Source organism: Chinchilla lanigera, unplaced genomic scaffold, assembly GCF_000276665.1.
Source record: "Chinchilla lanigera isolate Chin_1 unplaced genomic scaffold, ChiLan1.0 scaffold00006, whole genome shotgun sequence".
Taxonomy (NCBI): Eukaryota; Metazoa; Chordata; class Mammalia; order Rodentia; family Chinchillidae; genus Chinchilla; species Chinchilla lanigera.
Genome location: NW_004955407.1, coordinates 5192994 through 5215477, shown reverse-complemented (window position 1 = coordinate 5215477; position 22484 = coordinate 5192994). Strand labels below are relative to the sequence as shown.

Genomic DNA, 22484 nt, shown 5'->3' with positions numbered 1-22484 from the left:
ATATCCCATAGTGTCTTTGGATTAAATAGAAAACATATGATTAATTCCATTGGTAGCCACATCACAGTTCTTGATACCTTATTAACATATAAATGATTCGGTTGAAAATGGAGTGTTATTCCCATTACATTTAGTCAGAACATAGTAAAGGCTACTTCTTTACTAATATTTCTCTCCATTCAATTTCTTTTTGTTACTTGCTTTGGAGGATGTTTACTGATAAATGTTAGTTTTTGCCTTGGGCTTAATATGCTAGCATTTACTTTTGTCATTGTTTCACAATGAAACAGATAAAAATTTATGTGAATATTAGCCTGCTTTTTCTTTAAGAAATCCAAGTCTTGTTCTAAGCAAATTGCCATTAGCATGCACTTCCGGCAAGGTCTCGGTTTTGACTGACTGTGCCAGGTAGGAGATGAATAGGCTGTACACATAGTCAAGATATGACGTGGCTCGAATGCTGCTGATGCTATGTGTGATGCTGTGATGCTGTGCTGCTGATGCTGATGCTATCCCAGGGTCTGAAGTGTGGGCCAGGGATGTGAGACACCTGAAGACTTATTGGAAAAATAACTTCTAAATTAAGAATTGAAGGATCAAAGTTATCCAAAAAAATGGAAGAGGTAGGGGAACAATAACAAAGAGATGGACTGGATTATAGAAAGAAATTAAGAGACAATGGATGTAACAGGGTAGATGACTGAAAATGATTCAGTAAGGCTGGAATATAGAATTAAGGGAAGATGAAAAGAATCACAGACAGGCAAGCAGAGACCAGCTTTAAAGGATTTTTTAAATGAGTAGAATTGAATTTTATGACAGAATCACTGAAATCAAATTAACTATCAAAATACATATGTGTTTAGATAAGAATGCTATTTTTGTCTCAGAAATATGAGTGTTATATTGTTTTTTCATTTAGGGCAAAAGAACTGATTTCAATATCTATAAAGCTCAACTAATTAACTAATATCAATCAATGAAATAGAACCTCTTTAAAGTAGAATTACCTCTATGAATATAACTTTATTTTGGTATTTCTTAAAATTTCAAACACAGTTCTGGATAATTTCTTTCCTTTTAATCATCTAGTATAGTTCTGAGGATGTGACTGACATGTAGTATATTCTTGACAATGGAAATGGTACTTCCAAATTATTCATGCCCTCCAAAATGTCTTTTAGGACCACCTTTTTCTGTATAACAATACAATTAGGAGAAAGAGATTTTCTTTGCATATTTTTTACAAGAAATATCATTATGCAGGGCATTTTTGTGGAATTATTAAAAAATGAAAGGACACTCCTAAGGAGTTGGAAAATACATTAAAACTTGAGGAGAAAAGTAATACTTACATTATTATAAAAGATGAGAAATTAGTCATTATACAGTTGGTATTCTCAACTATCTTAAGTAATAAAAAACTAAAAATGAGTTGAAAATAAGGCTATTGAAAGGAACATCCCAAAAATTTCCCCCAAAATTTACCAGTGTAAAAACGGTGGGAGAAAAATTAACCAGCATTCAGATGTATGGTGTTAACTTTCAAAACCAATTTTTCTCAGGAGAAATTGAAGACATATGAGGATTATCAAGAAATACTGAGGAAAATAAGAATGAAAGAATAATAAAAGTGAAAGACAAAAGAAATGGCAGCTGAAAGTAGCAGCAATGACAACTGCTGTAAAATAAATAACAAAGGGTAAAAACTATCATGTGAGAAAAAAATAAAGAAATACACACCAGAAAAATATTGAGCTCCTGAAATGATATGATATCAATATGATATGAGCAATGATATCAATAATTCTGTCGATGTAACTCGTCTACATTTGAGTGCTATAAAAGTAGTCAGTCAGTCTAGGGATACATGTGAAAATGCTGTTGATACAGATGGTAGCTAACATTTACAAAGTAGTTCTAACTCATTTGCAATATTTAATTTCTTCAGATAAAATAATAATGAAGAAAGCAATATGTCTTCTAATTTTTCATAAAATAATTAAAAAGATAAAAGAAGGGAAGGGTCCAAAACTGGAGCTATCAAATCCCTTGTCTGAAACTTAATTTATCCAAACAACTCTTTTCTAAGCTCTATCCACTTCACCACTACGTGTGCTTCAGTATTAGTAAAGCAAAATCTACTTGTTTAAATAATCCAGCTGCTATTATAGTTTCATTTTACCCATCTCTTCATTTCATACACATAGAAACCATTTGATTTTCTTCTTATTACTAAATTACTTATTTTCTGTGTAACTGATTTAATAGAAGGTCATTTAAAAATTGTTTCAGAGAAGGATCTAATCACTTGCTTTCTCAACCATTAAAAATTAGAAAGCAAGGTTTCAATCATACATTATGTGTTCAACTGGAATCCGGAGCATTCAAAGTTAATGAAAATTATAACAGTAATCCCCTGTGTGTTAATATACCGCCTGAAGAATGAAATGAAACAAAATGCAAATGTTCAGACTTTTCTACAGTCAAAGGGTTTGGACATTTTCCACTTTTATCTATGCAGACCACACTGCCAAGCACTGCCTGCGTTTCCTTATCTGCAGTTTCATACCTGAGTTGGATGCAGTTAGCTGTTCTTTTCCATTTTAAATGTGTGATTCAGCTTTGAGAACTTCTTAAAAATAGTCGGCAGATTGTAACAATTCTTGGAACAGGGCCAAATTTCCTGGAATTAATATGCTTTCTTCTCTACAGTCAGTTACACATGACCGCCATTGACATTTCTTGTGTATCTTTTCATACCGATTACTAATGTGCCACATGACACCATGGTCCTTCTATAAACATTTCATGAAATTAGCTTTAAGCAAGTAAATTTTCCCTCATTTGATATGCAGTGATATTAATAGAAGTCTGTGGTCAGAATCCAGTAGAACTACCAAAAATGGGTAAAACTGAATTTTAAAAGGTCAGCAACTCCTTATTACTACATACATTTTTGCATTGCTATTGATGAAAATTTGCATGGTGTTGTAGGAATTTTCACTCATGTTTTCAACTTACCTATTTATTTATAATCTACAAGAAAACATTTTTGAATGCTTAGTTTTACTGTTCGTGTTATTTCACATTCTGTACTAACCATTTTAGAAAATATTTGAAATTATTATTTTCAGTAATGAACTAATCATGAAAAGATACATATCATATTGTTTTGTCTGTTTGTATGTTGGTAAGCATGTCTAAATATTGCATGAATATTAATAAACAGCTATTCAAGATATTTCTATAGCCTGCAAATGCAAGCCTTTAAAATAGTTCTATCCTAAACTAAATGTCTAAAACATGATAAATTACTATCTATTTAGTACTAAGTGACCAGAAAATATTACAAAACCTCAAATAGATTTAAGAACTCTATGAAGCCTTTAGCATATTTGGTGAATGATCATTTATTTACCCTATTGTATGGGATGAGGTTAATAAGGACCAAATCTCAGATACCAGGCATAAGATCTCCTCAGCCAAAAAGAAAGCAATCTATGGTAAGTTTAGAAAGTGAACACTTTAAAGAAATATTCTTGGTATGTTCTGGGGAGCTGGAGTCTCTCCCAATTGTATTAACCTATAATTATCACTAGATATTGAATCACCAATTTCCACAGGACTCTTCTGTTTTGACTGCTTAGAAATTTCCTTTAGAAGAATGACTTCACTCCTTTGAAACTGCACTAGGGTTCATTAAAGTTGGTGGTGTTGCTTTACATGGTTAATAGTTACACATATTTCAGGTAGGAAACAGAAGGCTTGCAATGTGCCAGATTAAGAAATGAACATCTTGTCAGGTGTGGTGGCACATGCTTGCGATTTCAGCACTCGGGATGCTGAGACAGGAGGATCAGAGAATTTGAGGCCAGCCTGGGCTACATAGTGAGTTCAAGGCAGCCCCCACTACTTAGCAAGACTGTGTCTCAAACAGACAAACAAAAAAGAAATGAACATCTTTGGGTGTGGAGCTAAGAATTCACTGGAGTAATAGAAAAATCATATAGCAAACAGAAAATCAACCCTAAGTAACCTATTTTTGAAAAGAGCTTGTGTTGAATTTATAATAGAAAGTAGTGGTGTTCTATCCCAAATCTTCCAGTTTCAGGTACCTGTGGTTCAGATGCAGTAAGAGGTCACTACTGAGAGCTAAATTACTTCCTTTTACAGATGATTGCTTTTGCTGGGTAAAACCTGGGCTAGGTTGACCTTAGCTGCTGTCCAGGAAAATGACAAATATATCGTCCCTCCTATCATCACTCCTCTAACCCTTGGCAAAGTTCAGTAGATGACTAGCACAGAGACACAAATCCTGATACTCTTAACCCTAAGCAATACAACTCTGACATTCCATTCGTGCTCGGAGCTCCCAGTACAGTTTGGCTTGGGTAGGTCTCAACTAAAACCACATTTGTGCTTCTTGTTCATCTACCATGTCCACATTTTCCCTGCTTTTTAGTTGTCTCCTGATGGTGCACCCTCAATGAACCCCTTGCACAGAAATCGAATTCTGAGCTTCTAAGTGACTGATCCTAAGACAACACAAATTTCACTCTTTTATTTTTAGAATCTTTACAAATATTCATTGTAGACATTGTGAGTGCACCTGAGTTAGAAATAATTCTTGCTTTTTTAAGCACTCTGGGGTTGATAAGCGAAGAACACATTCTCATTATGCAATGCCTTGTGTTAAGATGGAAGAAAAAGTGAGAAGTCGGGCAAGTGGTGAGGTTTAGAAAAGGGGTGACAGGTGAGTGGCTTTTTGGTCAGTAGGAACTTGTCAAGTCATACGAAAGAGAGAAGAAATTCTCTTGTCCAAAACACAAAAGAATGATGTCACTGGGAAACCCTTGTAAGCATGGTGTGTTCAGTAATTGTCAGTGGGAGAGGAGTGGAAAATGGGCTTTCCTTAGGCCGAGGAGCGGAATCTATAACACAAGTAACTGCGACAGAGGATGAGATATTGTTTCACAGATTGTGAATTTCTAAGGGGCTTGACCATCTGAGTTCAGGACCTTCTCTAAGATTCTTAAAAGTATTAAGAACATTCCTCCAAAGAAAGAGGTGCCTTAGCCAGGCATGGTGGCACACGCCTGTAATCCCAGCACTGGGGAGGCTGAGGCAGGAGGATCATTGCAAGTTCAAGACCAGCCTGGGCTACAAAGTGAGTTCAAGGCCAGCCTGAACTGCATATTGAGACCCTGTCTCAAAAAGACAAAAAAAAAATAATAATAATAAAAATAAAAATAAAAAAAAAAAGGAGAGAGAGAAAGAGGTGCCATGAAACGAGGAACAAAGAGCAGGAGAGAAATACTGATGATGGAGGGGGTGGCAGAGGATACCTTGAAGATGAGGCAAGTGAGAGAGAAATTCAAGATGTTTATAGAGCAGTGGATCTGTCAAAAAGACTATGAGATGAATACTGGAGATGCCACTTTAGCAGCTGGGCATTTTAGGCTTCATGAATCATACGGGGGATGGTCTGCTGATTCTGCCACCAAACAGTTTTGCTCATTTTTAGATCAAAAAGGAAATATCTATTGATTTTTACCATTAGAAAAACTTTACCAGTATCTTCCTCTCATACCCGTAATGTGGCTTTGCTTGCCAAATTTAATTCCCTCTCTCCTGTCCTTATTCAACTAAACTTCTTTGTGTCTGTTGAAAAATTTTATAAAACCCAGTTTTGTCTGGTGTGGTGGTACATGCCTGTAACCCCAGCACTCAGGAGGCTGAGGCAGAAGGATTGTTGTGAGTTTGAGACCAGCAGGGCTGCAATGTGAGCTCAAGGCCAGCCTGAACTGCATAGTGAGACCCTGATTCAAAAAGACAAAAAAATCCAAATTTTATGAATTTCATCTCCTTAAATCCTTGTCGTCCTTCAGTTTAAATGGATCAGATAATTCTCCAACACTACTAATTTTGTTTGTTTCCTTTGCCAATATTGCTTTGTTTTCATACAGTATCAACTCTTTCATTGCTTTAAACATGTTGTTATTTCAAATATTTTGACTGAAAGTGCAAAAGCAGTGGTTTCCACTAGAATTTTCCCTGCATTCCTTCAGGCATACACAGTGGAAGGCTCATGTGTATACTACTATGAAGTCTATATGGTATTTCTAAGTTATAAGAACAGCTGAACATGAGATGTAACAAGGATCCCAAGGGGCAGACCAGAGGAGAAGCCTACTTTGAGACATTACGGGCACAGAAAATAAGCAGAGTCTTGTGTGGGAAATCTCTAGGACAGATGCTCTGAATTGTAGGCATTGATTTGCAAATGAATTGCTTCTTAAATGGGCAACTCCATGTAGCCAACATGGTTTAACACCCACATCTGATGTTATTCATTTAATTAGGGCTTATGATTCAACCAAGGAACAGTAGGGGGATTTGTTAGCCTTTACATACAATATCTAACTAACTTGAAATAGAAGTAAGAATAAGTATGCCTTCACTTGACAAAATAAAGTGAAGAGAACTTCTGATTACCAGTTCTGATTACTATTTTTGAGTGGAGATGTCTATTTCAGAAAACATTCTATAATCATTTTTGTTAATTCTAAATTGCCACGAGGCCCACCAAAATAACTCAAAATGGTCAAATTTATTTATAGCCAGGCATCAGTTGTATAGATTGAAACTGATTTTCAGGAATATTTATATTTATTTTAGGAGTATAAACAGTGAATATGAGCAGGAGTATGAACATGTCTGTGTTAAATGAAGAGATTATAAATTCAAAACTGTCTTGGTTACTTTTCTCTCATTGCTGAGACAAAATACCCAACACCCAAAATGAAAGAAGGAAAGGTTTATTTAGCTTACAGTTTGTGGAAGTTTCAGTCCATACTTGGCTGGCTCCGAGGCAGAAGGTAGCAAAGCAACAAGAGCAAAGCAGGGAATGGCAGCCCAACAGCAAAGCAGCCAGAGAAAAACAGAGGAATGGCGGCAAGCAGCTTCTTTCCCTGCCTTACATTGTAAACAGGCTACCCCCACCTGAGGGGCGTGTAGCTCTCACATAATCTCCATGCCCTCCTCTTCCACAGGCTCAGGATGTATACAAAGTAAGCACCCTGGCTTCCTGCTGAGTCACTTAGCCAAGCCTCTAGACTCCCTAAGTTGACACAATGTATCAACCATAACAAGAACATATTAGAAAAATGCAAGTGAATTGAGCCATGCAAGTCATCCCTGTTTTTCTGGGGATATATTCTGAAAAATTCATTAATAAATGATTCTGTCCTTGTGCAAACATCATAGATTATGCTTACATAAGCCTAGGCACTATGCCTTACTCACTCCTACATTATTTGTTATTTACTTCACATACATGGTCTGCTGTTGATTGGAACACTATGATGTGCACATTTTTGCATTTATTTGTAATACTTTTATTTCTAACCTGTCCTGAATTTGTAATTACCCATTTAACAAGGGAAATAAATCTTTAATTCTGTTTATATTACTAAAATATATAAATATTCCTGAAAAGTAGTAATTCCAATTGACTCTGATTCCTTACTTTGTTTACTCTTAGCACATTATGACGTGTTACATCTATGAATAAATATTTATTGAGCATATACTGCTTAAATCATTATGTAACAATTTATCATGGGAAGTTAGGGGCAGTTTCTTAAGATGTAATATAATGATGGCCTTCTAATACTAGAATTACTATATCTTCTAGGGATGTAAGCTCATACGAACCTAGAGTTTAATATTTTACTAATTAATACAACAAAAATATTTACCCTAGGAATAATTCCATCTCAATATTAGTTGATGACAAAAATCAATCTTAGATCATAAAGATATTTAGAACACATCATATTTAATTTCTTTTTTTTTTTGGTCTTTCTTGAGACAGGGTCTCGCTATGCAGTTCAGGCTGGCCTTGAGCTCACTTTGTAGCCCAGGCTGATCTCGAACTCACAGTGATCCTCCTGCCTCAGCCTCCCAAGTGCTGGGATTACAGGTGTGCACCACCATGCCTGGCCATCATATTTAATTTCTAAGTTTATATAATAAGTCAATGTTGACTTAGTGAAAAACTGTGATGCACAAAATGAAGAATCAAAAGTTTATCTGGGTTTGGTAAATTTAGTTACTGTATGACATTGGTATTTAGTGAGGAACTGATTTATCTTAGGAAATTATCTTTAAACTAACACACAATATAAATGAACATTTCTTTTTTATGATGTTTTATGGAAGGAATTTCTACTTCACCACAATCAATTTTGTCCACCTTTTAATACATTTGACCCTGGTTTGAGAATCTTTTACTTGAATTTGGCTCTCAAATAAGATAAATATGGCCCTGTTTGTGGTTTGTGGGGGGCAGAGGTGCCCAGCCAATGCTCTGTGCAATACTATGTGTAGAAAAGGAAACATGCCAATTTAAAGATGAAAGAATTTCCTGTATTTCATTTCTCAAAGCTATCAAGATTATTGAGTTGCTCTCTTATGAAGAGGAAAATATTGTAACCTGGGAAGTAATTTGTTTGAAAGGATTTTCCTCCATGGTGAAAAACCTATGAAAATAGCTCCTATGCACTGAAAGTTGATATCTTATATCTTTAAGTAATATTTTCCTCATACAATGAAAACCTCTGGAGTCTGAATAATTAAAACTACTCACTAATATTGGCAAACTGGATGTAGATTGAGATTTTCCACCATACAAGTATTGGCTACGTTTCATTGCCTGAAAGAAAGTAATTTTTCATTAGTGAGGTTTTGTGCATTTATTATGTGCCAGTTCTAACCATTTATTTTTGTTGTACACAAGTTTTGATTTTTCCTCATATAATTAAATTCAGATTTTTGTTGGTTGGAGTTGGTTTCTTGGAAATTTTTATCTTCAAAGTTACTCCTGCAAATAACCTCTAAGGGATCCTGTTTTTGCATCAAAGGGAACATACAATTTAGATGGGAATGGAAAGAGGAGACAGTGTTGCTAACAAAATCACTTTCACCAAGTTATGCTCATATGTAAGAACTTAGGGTGTCTCACATCAAGGAATACTGATTCATTTGCCATTGTTTTTCATCACGGACACTTTATGACCTTTATTTATTTCTTGCTGAATTGCTATCTGCCTACTAATATTTATCCAAAATTATGGTTTTTTTCTGAAATTTTCACATGATCTTTACATTTAAAAATTCTCTCATCTGTTTTCTGACCATTCAGATCTGGTATTTTTTTTCAAGCCCCTCTTAAAGGAGACCTCATAGATAGATCTTTATCATAAAAATACAGCTAAGGGAGCCCCTTTGCATACCATTGTTAAATACATTTATGTATGTATGTATGTATCTTATCTATCTATCATTCTGTCTATCTATCTATCTATCCTTCTATCTATCTATTTGTAGCTATTTATCATCTCCCTGTAGCTATTCATCATCTATCTATTCTAGGGATAAATACCTACACTTTGGAATTCTTCTGCCTCATAAGTTTTGTCTCCTGAATGGTGCACGGTAAAACTATAATACCATCTCATATAGTGAAATTTATACAAATATTTTTAAATTGTAAGAGATAAGTTCTTTTTTTTTTTTTTTCTTTTTTTTTTTTTTTTGAGTCAAGGTCTTGCTATGCCATTTCGGCTGGCCTTGAACTCACATCTATTCTCCTGCCTCAGTCTCGAGTGCTGGGATTACAGGCGTGTGCCACCAAGCCCAGCTGGCTCCCAATTTTTTATTTCAATATTTTTCTTGGGAAAGTCTTCAAAGAAATGATGTCTGAACTAGCGGATCCTTGAAATTCAGTTGGATACCTGATTAAACGAGAATGCATTGTAACCCGGGGAAGGGCACGGGAAAGTTGTAGAGATAAGAAAGAGCAAAATGTACTGTATTTGGAGCAACAAGAGCAGATTAATTGAACAAAATCTACAAAATAGAAAGCCATTTAAATGGCACCTATCAGCTCAATTATTCCATTTAAACTCTCTTTCTTATAAGGTTTGCTTTTATGGAATAGTAAAAAATATAGCCAAGATAATATGTGTAACAGGAAATATCTCAGCATTACTACTTTGAGAGATGTGAACAAGCAAATAGTTTTGGCTCAAAAAATCTGACCATCTTTATGAATCTTCTGGCTCAGTGTATTAATTTTCCCTCTATTTATTAATTATTTAAATATTACATTAAATTTTGTGCTTAATAAATTCCTTAACACTATATATATTTTATGCCTACTCTAAAATTATTGTTCATGTAACAGAAGCAAACAAATCTTTATCTTTCTAATGTTTGTCATAAATGCTATCACAAAAGCATCCTAATGTTGATCATCAATTACATGAACTACTGTTAATGTTCTAAAACTTTTCACTCTCAAAATGAAACATGACAGATGAAAACATGACAGGAGAAGTTTCAGTTCAACCAGTCTCATATATCTTAACACTCTCTTCTTTTAGGTTAATATCTAAATTTTAAATTTGTTAAGAACTGATTTTTAAAAAGTATTATTATCCAGCATGGACAATGTATCTAAAACCTGACTTAGTACAATTGTCTTACGTGTTTTATATGTTCTTTGGGCTATTAGTCTTATCTTCAATCTGTATAAATGATAATTAACTTTATAAGTTCTTATAAAGAAAGGACTCTGATGATGAAAAAATAAAAGGGTGGTAGAGAGAGGGGAAAAATAGTTAAATTTGTTATGTGCCAATTTCCTATAATGAATGTAACCATTATGTATCATAAAACATGGACTAATAAAAATAGTAAAAAACACAAAAAACTGATTTTCAATTCTTACCACGGTGTTAATTTAAGGCAGTTCTCATTATTTGTCATTCTTTCACTTGACAAAGAGATATTGACCTGAAAACTTCCCATATGTTTGTGTAACACACATGTAATATGGCCTTTGTGAATTCATATTGTTATAGTTTTGAATGATGAAAGGGAATAAAATTATGAAAAATTTGAGCTCAGAAATTTGACAGAGTTGAGTTCAATATTTTAGCCCTAATATTAGATTGAGTAATGTACTTTTCTCCCTATTTTCCAGTTTATCTATCAGTAAGTTTGATTTAATTATATCTTCATGTTAGGTTTGTTTTGGGAGTGAAGGGAGAGTCTTACTTTTTAAGAGAGTAATACTAATAATACTGTGGTGTTTGATAAGTGCAGTTTGTGTCACTTAAAACGTTAAGGTGTTATTTATTTCATAGTCTTAAAATAAGATTTCATGAAAATGAGAAAAGCAGGAAGTTTCAGTGAATATATAAACCATACACATTCACTTGGCATTATGAATATTTCATAACAGGTAATACTTTTAGCAGTCTTCAAGGTTGGAAAAGTAATTCATTGTTGGTTATTTCCATAGTTATAAAGTGCAGTTTTCAGTACCTGGATATTTATCTGCTCTCTGATTATCAAAATGTAAATTTACATTACTTTACCCACATATAGGGCATTTGTTGCCTGATTGAATGTGTCTTTTCCACGTATTTCCCTTTTCTTAATTGTATTTTTGTACCCATGTTGAATATTTGTACCCATGTTCAACACGTGATGATTACATTCATCATGGGGAGTAGGTATATATACACAACACACTAATTCTTTTTTTTTCCACCCCCTAAACCCCATTTAGTATGATGTCATCATAGGTTCACACTTAGATATCCTTGTATACCTATTTTCTTCAGGGTTTATAACTTGAATGGATGGTTGAGTTTGTCAAAACTTTCTCCACATCTATTGAGATAATTGTGTCTCTGCTTCTGTTTACCTTGTGTATTATTACACATATTGATTTGCATATGTTAAGCCATTTTTGCAGTCCTAGGATGAAGTCTACCCAGTCACAATGTCTGACCTTTTCAATGATTTTTGTTACATTCTGTTTGCCAGTATCTCGTTGAGGATTTTTAGGTCTATGTTCATAAAAGAGACTGATGTGTAGTTTTCTTTTCTAGTTGGGTCTTTGTTTGGTTTAGGAATAAAGTTAATGCTAGTTTTCAGGAGTGACTCTGGGAGTACATCCTTCCTTTTAATTTTGTTAAAGAGCTTGTGGGAAAGCTGAAGTTAGATCTTCTTTGAAGTTCTTATAGAATTGAGTAGCAAATCCAGCAGGTTCTGGGCATAGTTGGTAGGGTTTTTTTTATTACTGCTTCAGTTTAATTTCCTATTATTGGGCTTTTTGAGATTTTTATATATACTTGATTCAGTTTTGGTTATTCACATGTATTTAAGAGTCTATCTATTTCTTCTCTTATTTTTAGTCTTTTTTTTTTTTTTTTTGGTCCGGTACCGGGAATCAAACTCACGACCTCACGTTTGCCAGGCAGGCGCTGTGTCGCTGCGCTAAATCCCCAGCCCCTGTCCATTTCTTTAGATTCTTCAATTTACAATTGATTGTATCAAATGATAGTCCATTGGTCTGAAAAATCTTTCCAATATATCCTGTATATACAAAAGAAGACAATTATCTATAGATTATGAAAAATGTATGAACTCTGTGAGTCACTCTTTAATATTTTTTGTTTGTAAATTTCATTAGGCTGAATCTAAATCAAAGAATAACATTTATCCAAACAGCTGTTCATCTGAATTTTTGGCAATAAATGCCATGGTTCACTTATTGATTCATTCGTTGTTTTGCTCATTTATTTGATCATTCATGAATTTTTTTATGGTATATCAAAATCTACAAGAGAAGTAGAAGAATTCCCATGGAGCTGACACGGAGAGAGACGTAATGAGCACAGCAACTACAAAATAAGGTTGTTCATGCAGTGAAATGAGAGCAAAGCAGTCTTCATGCACTGAGACAAGAGCGAAGGCATCTTTTTGTATTTTAGAGTAGTAAAAGAAAAGAAAAAAAGAACAATAGCAGCATACCAACATCACAAACATAAACAAAGCAAAGCAAGCACATTAAAAGTGATACAGGTTTCAAGACAAAATGACAGGAATTAACAGTGTTTGTTATGTTACATATAGTTATCTCCAACTACGTTGCTCAGATTATCATATGTAAGAATGGAAGATTGTTCAAATCATTAAAGAGAATAAGAAAATAATTATTAGATAAAACATTAGAGATAATGCAGAGTTTCACCAGACAAGATGGTACATTCACCAATGGTTGTTCCATTGCGTTTTGTTGTCTTCAGATCAGTTGCTCAGATTACCAGATACAAGCAAATGCGAAGGCTTCTTAAAGTCGAGTTTAAAAAACTTGCATTCATTGGCTAAAAAGCAGTCAGGTATTAAATATTTGGTACACAGTTGACCTTTTATTTTGAGATGTTCTATAGTAGGGATATATTGTCCTTTTTGAAAAATATTCCTTTCTTTTAGGTAGTGCAAATTAAAGAACGGATACCTCAAAAAAGGTGTATTCTTTAAGACCTCTCTCCTTCCTGTCTTTTTTTCCTTTGGCAGTGAGAATGGAACTCAGGACCTTGCACTTGCCAGGCAGGTGCTTGCGCTGCTGAGCTATGTCCCTGGCCCAAGCATTTTTTCTTAAAGTTAGTAGAAGGTAGCAAATTTTTCTTTGTATGTTTAAATTTACAGTAGTTAAGTCTTTCTTTTCCTTGCCTTCTATTTTTTTCCTCACCTTTGCCAGATGAAAAACATGTCAGGAATAAAACACATTTTCATATACATTGAAAACCACTGTAAGAGAGATGTGCAATTTTCTCTCAAGCTATGTGGGCTTTAAAATGAGGATGTGAGGGAAGCAACTGGTCTATATAAAAGTGTCTGATTCTTGGGTGGTTTGTGGTTAGTGCTGTTGTTTTTAAGAACTAATTTTGGCTTCTGTGATGTATTGACCTCTATATGGAATCAAAGCAAATGTTTTCATTCTCTGGAATACTGGGTCAAAGATGAAAGGTTTTGCTTTCTTTGTAGGAGTAGTTGTCTATTTCTATATGTTCACATGATGCTTAGAAGCTTTCTTTTTATTTGAGGCAAACTTTCTTTCTTTGAACCAGTATTCTGTAATTTATAAAGCTAACTTTCAAGTTCCTCACACAGCACAGTGAGCAATAGCCTTCTTATTTATAATTTTAAGGATGGAGAGTGTTTCCCATGTTTAATGAGCTTATGGCATTAGCCTTTTATTAGGTTATGTTTTTCAGAAAGATGCTACTAACATTTTTTGTGATTTAAACCATGATCAGCTTGAACACAGGTTAATTTATTGAAATATCTAGAAAGGTGGGAAAGGCGTAAAGACGGGGTGCAGTTTTACACTGTGGAGGGAGGGAAAAGTTGAGGAATATTGTGCATAACCACTTGGATGATGGAAAATAGCCAGGCATTATTTTTGGGGACAGCTGCTTAGATGCCTTGCAGAGGGGAAGAAGGGTGAAAATGGGGAAAGTGTATGAGAAATAAGAATCCCCCCAAAGCTACACTTATAAAAATATAACTAAGATTTCAAAATGAAACTCTGTCTGAAATTTTTCATTTTTTATTTTTTTTTTCCTGTACCGGGAATTGAACTCACGACCTTGCTTTTGCAAGGCAGGCGCTGTGCTGCTGAGCTAAATCCCCAGCCCCCAGTTTTTCTGTTTAGATGGGAGCAGTATCTGGCTGAGTGTGACATTATCTGTTGAGTTATGGTGGGGCTTCTGAGCGTTTAGACATGGTAGGAGGGCTGCCCTGTGAAAAGCCAGAGTAGCACAAATGATTTAATATCTTAATATTCTCATAAATGGAAAGCTGGAACTTCTTTTAGAATTTCAAAAAGCTGGCTCTTCCTCAAAGTGTTCTCTGTTATTTATAGCCTAGGTCTGGGGTTCACGAAGATAAATACCCAGCCTGTATCAGTTTGTTGTTCTTCACGGAAAATGCTCAGTGCACGTGATGGTCTAAACTAGTTTCACGTACTCTTTGCCTTGTATGTGTAACTTTCCCCATTCTGAATACGTCCCACATGTGCCTCTACCAACGTGTCCCATCTCTTCTGAGACTTGCTCTTGTTTTCCCCGTAATTGTGAGCCGTAATTGGAATTACGTATCGAGATCGTAGGATAGTCTCTGATGCATAGGAAAGGTACGATGTAACACAGGAGGCTGTTTCCAATACTTTGAGTAAAAACTACATCTCTGCTCACGAAGATCAGTTCCTCAAGACATACCTCTCGCCTACATAACTAAACACAGGTTATGTTTTCACCTAGAAGAACTGGGTGTAGACAGAAAACTTTGGGCTTTTAGCTATTTGCTTTCGAACAAACTGTTAAACAGGACTTTTGCCCTGAGCCTAAAAAAACTGTTGCCACTATCTTCAGTTTTTAAACACATGTCAGCTGACACAAAGCCGTGAATACCAGTGATGTTATAGTTTGTTCAGGCAGACTCTGCGTGCCATAAACCCTTGGAGATTTTCTAGCCATACACACCGTTCTGCTTTTTCACCTCCTTACATCTCTTACCTATCTTGAAGGGCTAATTGCGAAATGTTGACAGTTGTAAATGCATTGAAACACCAGAATGAACTATGCTTTTGAAGTAAAGCTGAATATCTGACTATAGTTATGAACACAAAAGTGTACCTGACCCAATGGCAGGCAATAGCACACATCCCATCACTACATTGTGTAAAGGGCTTGACTCCAATTCAGGAGTTTAAACTTTACTCACTGTACATTTACTTTTCAGTAATGTTAATTAGCTAATTTGTGAGACACAAATAAGCTATAATTAGCATGATGGTTTGATATTTTATTTCTAACAACAGGAAGATGATTACCTTCAAAAATAATACAAGATTTAAATCTAAGTAAGGATCTAAATTACAGTCGTTGAGTTGTGAAGAAAAATGAATTCAGTTAATCCCCATTTGCATGTGCCAATTAGTTAAGTATTAATCAATTTCCTATATAAATGGAAATGAGGATACCAGGATTCTTTGGTAAGATAATGTTTCTCATTAACACAAACACAACCTCCTGACATTTCATGAAAATACCTTCCACTTTCTGTTTCTCTTCTTTGGAAAAATCTATTGGCTTATTTTCAATAGTTCTGGAACTTATATATCCTAATATTTGTAGAACTGTTATCAAAAATTTTTTTGGAAGTCAATAATAAAATTTGGTATTAAGGAGAACTTAGAATATGCATTAATTTTATTTATTTAAAGAATTTCAAATGGCAAAATTCGCTTTTATATTGTATTTGAAAGTATAGATAAGTGGAATGAGCTAAGCTTGATTTTTATATTTGGAAAAGTATTTGGTGTATATAAAAGCAAAAGTATAGAGACTTCAATATAACTAAAACATAAAGGATGCATTTTTTAAAAAAATACTTTTAGAGGACTTTTAGCTTTCAGTCAATTTTTCACAGCTCAGAGACATGAAATTCATAGAAGGATGAATATGCAAGTCTCCCTTGTACTTTAAAGTTAGTCCTGTAGGGCATACTTGCTCCATGGATAGCATCATATTTATATGACCCGAAAATTCACTTAAATATAGAGTAGGGTGGGAAGTGAGAAAGTACAATAAGACCAGGAAGGGCCTCTGAAATGTGGTTAATGTGAGAAATTCTATAGTGAAATGAATAACTAGTGATCTGTTTTCCACATAATTATGAAGTTTATTTTCACATGCTTTTAAACATTTACTAACTGACAAAATAAAAAAAATTACAGTTTATTGATAATTCACTAGATCTTGTAAATCCACTGTTTATGAAACGTGTTATCAGTGTGATTTTATGTTTTTTGACTAAATTACAAACTTATAAAAATATAGATTGGAGGAATATCTTTTTTTTTTTTTTTTTTCCGTACCGGGAATCAAACTCACGACCTTGCACTTGCCAGGCAGGCTCTGTGCCGCTGAGCTAAATCCCCAGCTCCTGAATGGAGGAATATCTTATATTCACAATGTTTTCCTTTTATTTATTTGGGAAAACAAACAAATAAAAACTACCCACAATCTGCAGCCATAAATGTAATTAAAATAATAAGTGAGGTGCCTTCTTTTCCCACTCCTTAAGATCTAAATCCCCAGAAGTAACTAGACTGAATATTATAGTGCCAATCTCTGAATTTTTTCTTACGTATATTAGAAAATTTGCATACACAAATTGCATAACATTTTCAAAAAATAAATCAGTTCAATAAATACAATTATACCGATAATTTGCTATTATTTTTTACAAGTACATATTTAAGGGTTTCTTTGCGTTTGTTGTTTTTTCCATTACAGTTGGTACTTCTATAGGAATCCCATTACAGATGCTCATTTCCCAGTGTGTTTCTTTCTTTCTGTTTTCTTAGTTGCTTGTGTCACTGTCCACATGATTGGAGTTCATTCAGTTCAGAAACACCTGGTGAACAGGCTCATTTCCTTGCAACTCCATCATCCCTGATTGTTGCCATTCCTCTTAGATTTTAACCATTGCATGGTAACAATATATATATATATATATATATATATATATATATATATATATATATTTGGTTTTTTGGTTTTTCTCCTGTACCGGGAACCGAACTCATGACCTTGTGGTTGCCAGGCAGGCGCTTTGCCACTGAGCTAAATCCCCAGCCCCTGGTAACAATATTTATATCTCCTGAAGAACGAGGCAGAGCATCTTTCAAATGCTTGACCTTGAGGGGAGGTAGTGCAGTAGGATGTGAAGCTCATCCATGCAATATTTAAATAGCAGTTCATATCTATGTACACCAAAACATATATGCTTTGTTTCACAAATGCTGTCAATATCGGAACAGCCAAATATCCATCAACAAGCACATTGCAATGTGTACAGACAGACATATACATGTGTATGCTGACACACACACACTTCTGAGACAGTAAAAAGAAATTTCTGCATGAATACCAGGAATGATTCTTGCAAAACAATTGAGAAAACAGTTGCAAAGTAGTAAAAACAAGTAGATGTTACATTATTAGTTTTATGTACAAAGTATAAATGGCGATGAGTGTCATAGCAGAGGTTAAAAGGCTGAGACTAGAAGGAGCATGAAGACAGCCAGTGCTCTATTCCTTGGTCTATCTAGTGATTCCTTGGTTGCGTCAATTTTTTAAAAAGTGTATGATTTGTATTTCTTTATATATGTATGCTATATGGCAATCAAATCTTAATATATGTTTGGGTTCTCTATAGTATGCCTTTTATATATGTCATAGCCACAGCAGCATGTAATGTGAAAAACATATTCAGTAAAATTGAAAGAGTGGTACTTTCTTAATGGGATTTCTTTAATAATTTGTAGTTTATCTCTGCTCTTACTTTAGAATATCAATGTTTGAAAAAAATAACAATCATCTTTGGGAATAACTTAGACTTAGTTAATTTTGTTTTCTAGATTTTTATAGCTTTCCAGTAGTTATTTTCTCAAATATGATTAATGGGAACAGAAAATTTCAATAAATTAACTTTAAATTCACATAGAATTTGTGATTATTAAAATGTTATACATTTACAGTGGAAAATATTAGGCAGAATTCATTTATATCACTGAGAAGATGGTGCAATTTGCAGAGGAGGTGTGGGTTTGACAACGGCCATGCACTCCTCTTGGCCCTGGAGAGGGTGACCTGATCCTGTCCTAATATGTTTGCTTGCACTGCTGTCTTTACATTATACACGGAGTCAACTCCTCGCATTAGCCATATAGTCAGAATGATACTTAACTTAATGATAGTTAAACTTTGTAAAGTTTTTCAATGTCATAAGCCACTTTATTTAATTCCTTTGTTTCAGAGATGGGGTTCCTACCATCTTCCCGACATCAGAGTGACTGATGATTAATTATTTAATGTTTGCAAAGTGCTTTGAAGATGTAAAGTGCTAAATAAGTGTTAAGCACAGTTAACTATCACAATCAATCAACATAACATTTTATTGTACAGAATCTCGGGTGACCTCAAATGCAATAGATTAATTTAGTTAATGTAGAAGTTATGAAATTAGAATCAAATCACAAAACAAGCCAAAATTTTATAAATTAGAAGTCTCCAAAGAGGATCAGAGTTATGATGATTTATGTATTTGATATTTTAGTTTTTATAAATGATTAATTTTACCTTTAATTACAAAAGAGAAAACTTTCTAATTTCAATTTCACTTTAATTTTATGTATTAAAACTACTCCCATAATAGTCTATGCTGTAGTCTTCTTAACTGTTAGCAATTCTGAATATGGTATTTAATTCTCCAATGTCGTCTCTTTCAAAAAAAAATCTGAAGACTGGAGCTGCAATTGCTTTATCCTGTCTCTTCATCAAATCTGATAAATGGCTTGCATTAATAAAAGTAAGTGGCATAAGTTTTATAATATGGATTTTAGGTAATTAAAAAAACTTTATCTAAAGCAGAAGTAGTCCACAAATGAGCATAAGAGCACTGAGATAGTCCAGATAGATTTACTGCAGGGCCAGGTATATAGACTAATGAAAACAGTAAGAAACATCAACTCTTTTTCATTTATTTAAATCCCAGAAGATGTTCATAATTTTCGTGTAGCAGTCGCACATTACATTGTTCATTGATCTATTTTTAGTATAAAAATCAGTGATAGCAGAACATAATTGTTATTAAACTTTGTCAACAAATTATTTTGAAAAATACTTGAGAGATAATCTAAGTATATAATCATATATTCTTCTTTGATGCAGCATCTAGTGTAATCCTTCGGGGTAAGTTTAGGCACGTCACAAGCAGAATGAGAGGGTATCTATGTATCATAGCCAGTGTTCTCCTGCTTTGCTTTTATAGGTTTAAGGAAATTCCTTCTCTGTGTCGACATCAGTACTTGCCTGCGAATAATCTGTAGAATAGCAAAGGATTCAATTAGCTAACTGACTTTGCAAAAACAAACCGCATTTTAAAAAATATACAGATCCCAGAATCCTCACTGATTCTGGGAAATTATATTCCTCGGTTTCAAAAGACCATCTAGTATAATCTTAGGAGAACACTGAGTTTCAACATATTCCCGTAAGCTGCCTGGCACGGGTGAGTGGGCGAGGGGGTCGGGTGGGGTGTGTAGGGTATGGGTGTGAGGAGACACTGCTTGGTTGAGTATTCTTGCCCTGGTCCTTCGTCCACCATCTTTGTGGGCTTGGGGCTGAGCACAGGTTTTGGAATTAAGCAGACTAGGTCTGGGGCTGACTTCTGGATTTCTGTTGGTGTGACTGTGAGCACGTTATTTTTCTGAATCTTAGCTTCTGGTCCTCAGAAATGGAGAAATAATGACTGCTTTTCTAGGTTACTGTAAAAATTACAGGAAATGTACATATAAGGATCTAGTATAAAGCCAATATATAGTCCAGAGTTCAAGAGCTGAATGTGAAAAGAATAAAATTGGCCTTCAGATCTTGTATGTATATTTATCTCAGAAAATAATAATTATTATTACCTTTCTACATTATATTTGTTATATTAGTATAGTAGGTAAACAACTGTCTACATTTATTAATTTCACAACAACTCTTAGGGTTATTTTTTTATTTCTATTTTACAAACTAGGAAACTGACACTCAGAGATTAATACCTATGTGAATACCATCAAGACCCACAGAAACAAAGTAACCAACCTACCTTGTCTTTCTTCCTCCTACTTACACTATTGTTACCTGCCTATGAGACCTATAAACTGTTCTCTGTTGAATCAGTCCTGTGTATCAGCAGGAGAAATCTCCCCAAAAGGGGAGAATATGAAAAAATATGAGGGCATGGAATGCAAAAAGAAATACATAATAGTAAAAAACACAAAATGTGTGCAGGATTCTTAAATAGCTAGCGCCTTCAGTGCCTTCTTTTGTATTACTTGCAGGATTTAAAAGAATGTACCTGTTTCCCTTGTATAAAATTAATTCCAAAATGGTTTACATTTTTTCATCTTAGTGTACTATCGGTCACACCAGGTCAGTTTGTAGAATATCCTCTCTTTGTCACCAATTTTACTGACTAAAATAAACTCAGCCCAGTATCTGTTACCCCCATAACATCACTTGTCTCTGATGAATGTACATTATATCCTCTGCTGTGGTTGTGACTTTATCCATGGTTCCTTGGGGAACCAGAGTGTATCACTTACAGTGCGTGGTGAGCTCACAGAGCTATTTATAATGTGTAATGCAACCATTAATAGCTTAAATATTTATAACCATATTTAATAGCTATATATCACTGGTACAACAAAAATAATGCATACGGAAAGGAAACAGTTTCTCAAAGACAACACCAATTTCTTCACCTTTAAAAACTACACTTAGGAGGAAAACTGATTAACATTTGTACAAAACTCAAGAAAAATGTGTCCTAGGATTTCTAGAGCATATCTTTATAACATTTTCACTTCCATGAATGTTACATATATATTTTTGGAATTTTACTGTTCTTACCATCCTGTTTCTCTGTGTCCAGTTAGTCTGAGTCAGCTCAGTTTATCTAACAAACACCTCAGAGTGATCCCTACAAACCTGAACATCTGCCCTCACCCCAAGCTCCTTCTACAAGGAGCAGTCCTTCCTGTGGTGATTAGCCCTTGGTAACAAAGGGTTAAAATCCCCCATAGCAAAATTCCTCCATTAAATCAGTCATGCTCAGTACATTCTAAGCAGTTGTGGTGTACTCACACTGACCAAAACCACCATGGAATAAAAATAAACTCCCCGTAAGGAGGTGCCCTCTGTAGGGCCATAGTAAGTGGCCCTTTGAATTTGCAACTTTGATGTACCACTTTAGTCACAGTGCAGGTGTTCCTAACAGATTAACGAGGAACAGGATGCCCTGGAAAATATATTTCTGCAGTATCTACATTTACTAACTGAGACTACATCTTCAGTCCCTTATAAATACCTTAAAGTCTCACCCCAACAGCATGTTCTCTTGGAAATCATCTGCCCCCCTCCTGTGGTGTATCAATAAACTCTGAATTTTGCTACATCCCTTGGCCATCTGTAAATGCTGTTACTGCGTGAATCTCTGGCGTCTGTACCTTGGAGTCATCCTTTGTCTGTTTTACTCTCCTTTCGCTCAGGGTACTCTTATCTGCAATATGTTCATCAATGTAAATATCTCACAGAACCAGTTTAGGATGCTCTGAAGCCTAGAAACTTTATGGACTTTTTATTAAGGACCCCAATCTGAACCCCCTTGCAAATTTAGAATCACATTATAGTTTACAGATTTTATTGTACAATTATATAAAATGACAGTCCGCTTCCCAACAGATAAATGATGCTTCCACAGTTGGCCGCTTTAATGGGTAGAATATAATACCTTAATTGGACTTGTATTTGCCTGCAGTACAAGCAGCAAGAAATCATATGTGGGAACCAGGAGTTGTTGAATAAGGGGCCTCGTGTCTGCCCGTACTGATTTTAAACAAATTATATCTTTGCTGTGACAGTTTAGATCTGAAATGCACTCCCAAATCTCATGTGTTTGGAAGGTGATTTGGGTCACTGGGTGCCTTACGTCTTGGT

At 34.7% G+C, this 22484-nt stretch overlaps 1 long non-coding RNA gene across 1 annotated transcript in view; it reads right to left on the bottom strand.

The window, feature by feature from the left end:
- The window catches only part of LOC102022255, a 113679-nt gene that overhangs the window by 89771 nt on the left and 1424 nt on the right, over positions 1-22484 (bottom strand). The window contains exon 2 of the long non-coding RNA XR_259550.2: positions 8654-8719. This is a non-coding gene — a long non-coding RNA (uncharacterized LOC102022255). The remainder of the gene's footprint in view (positions 1-8653; positions 8720-22484) is intronic.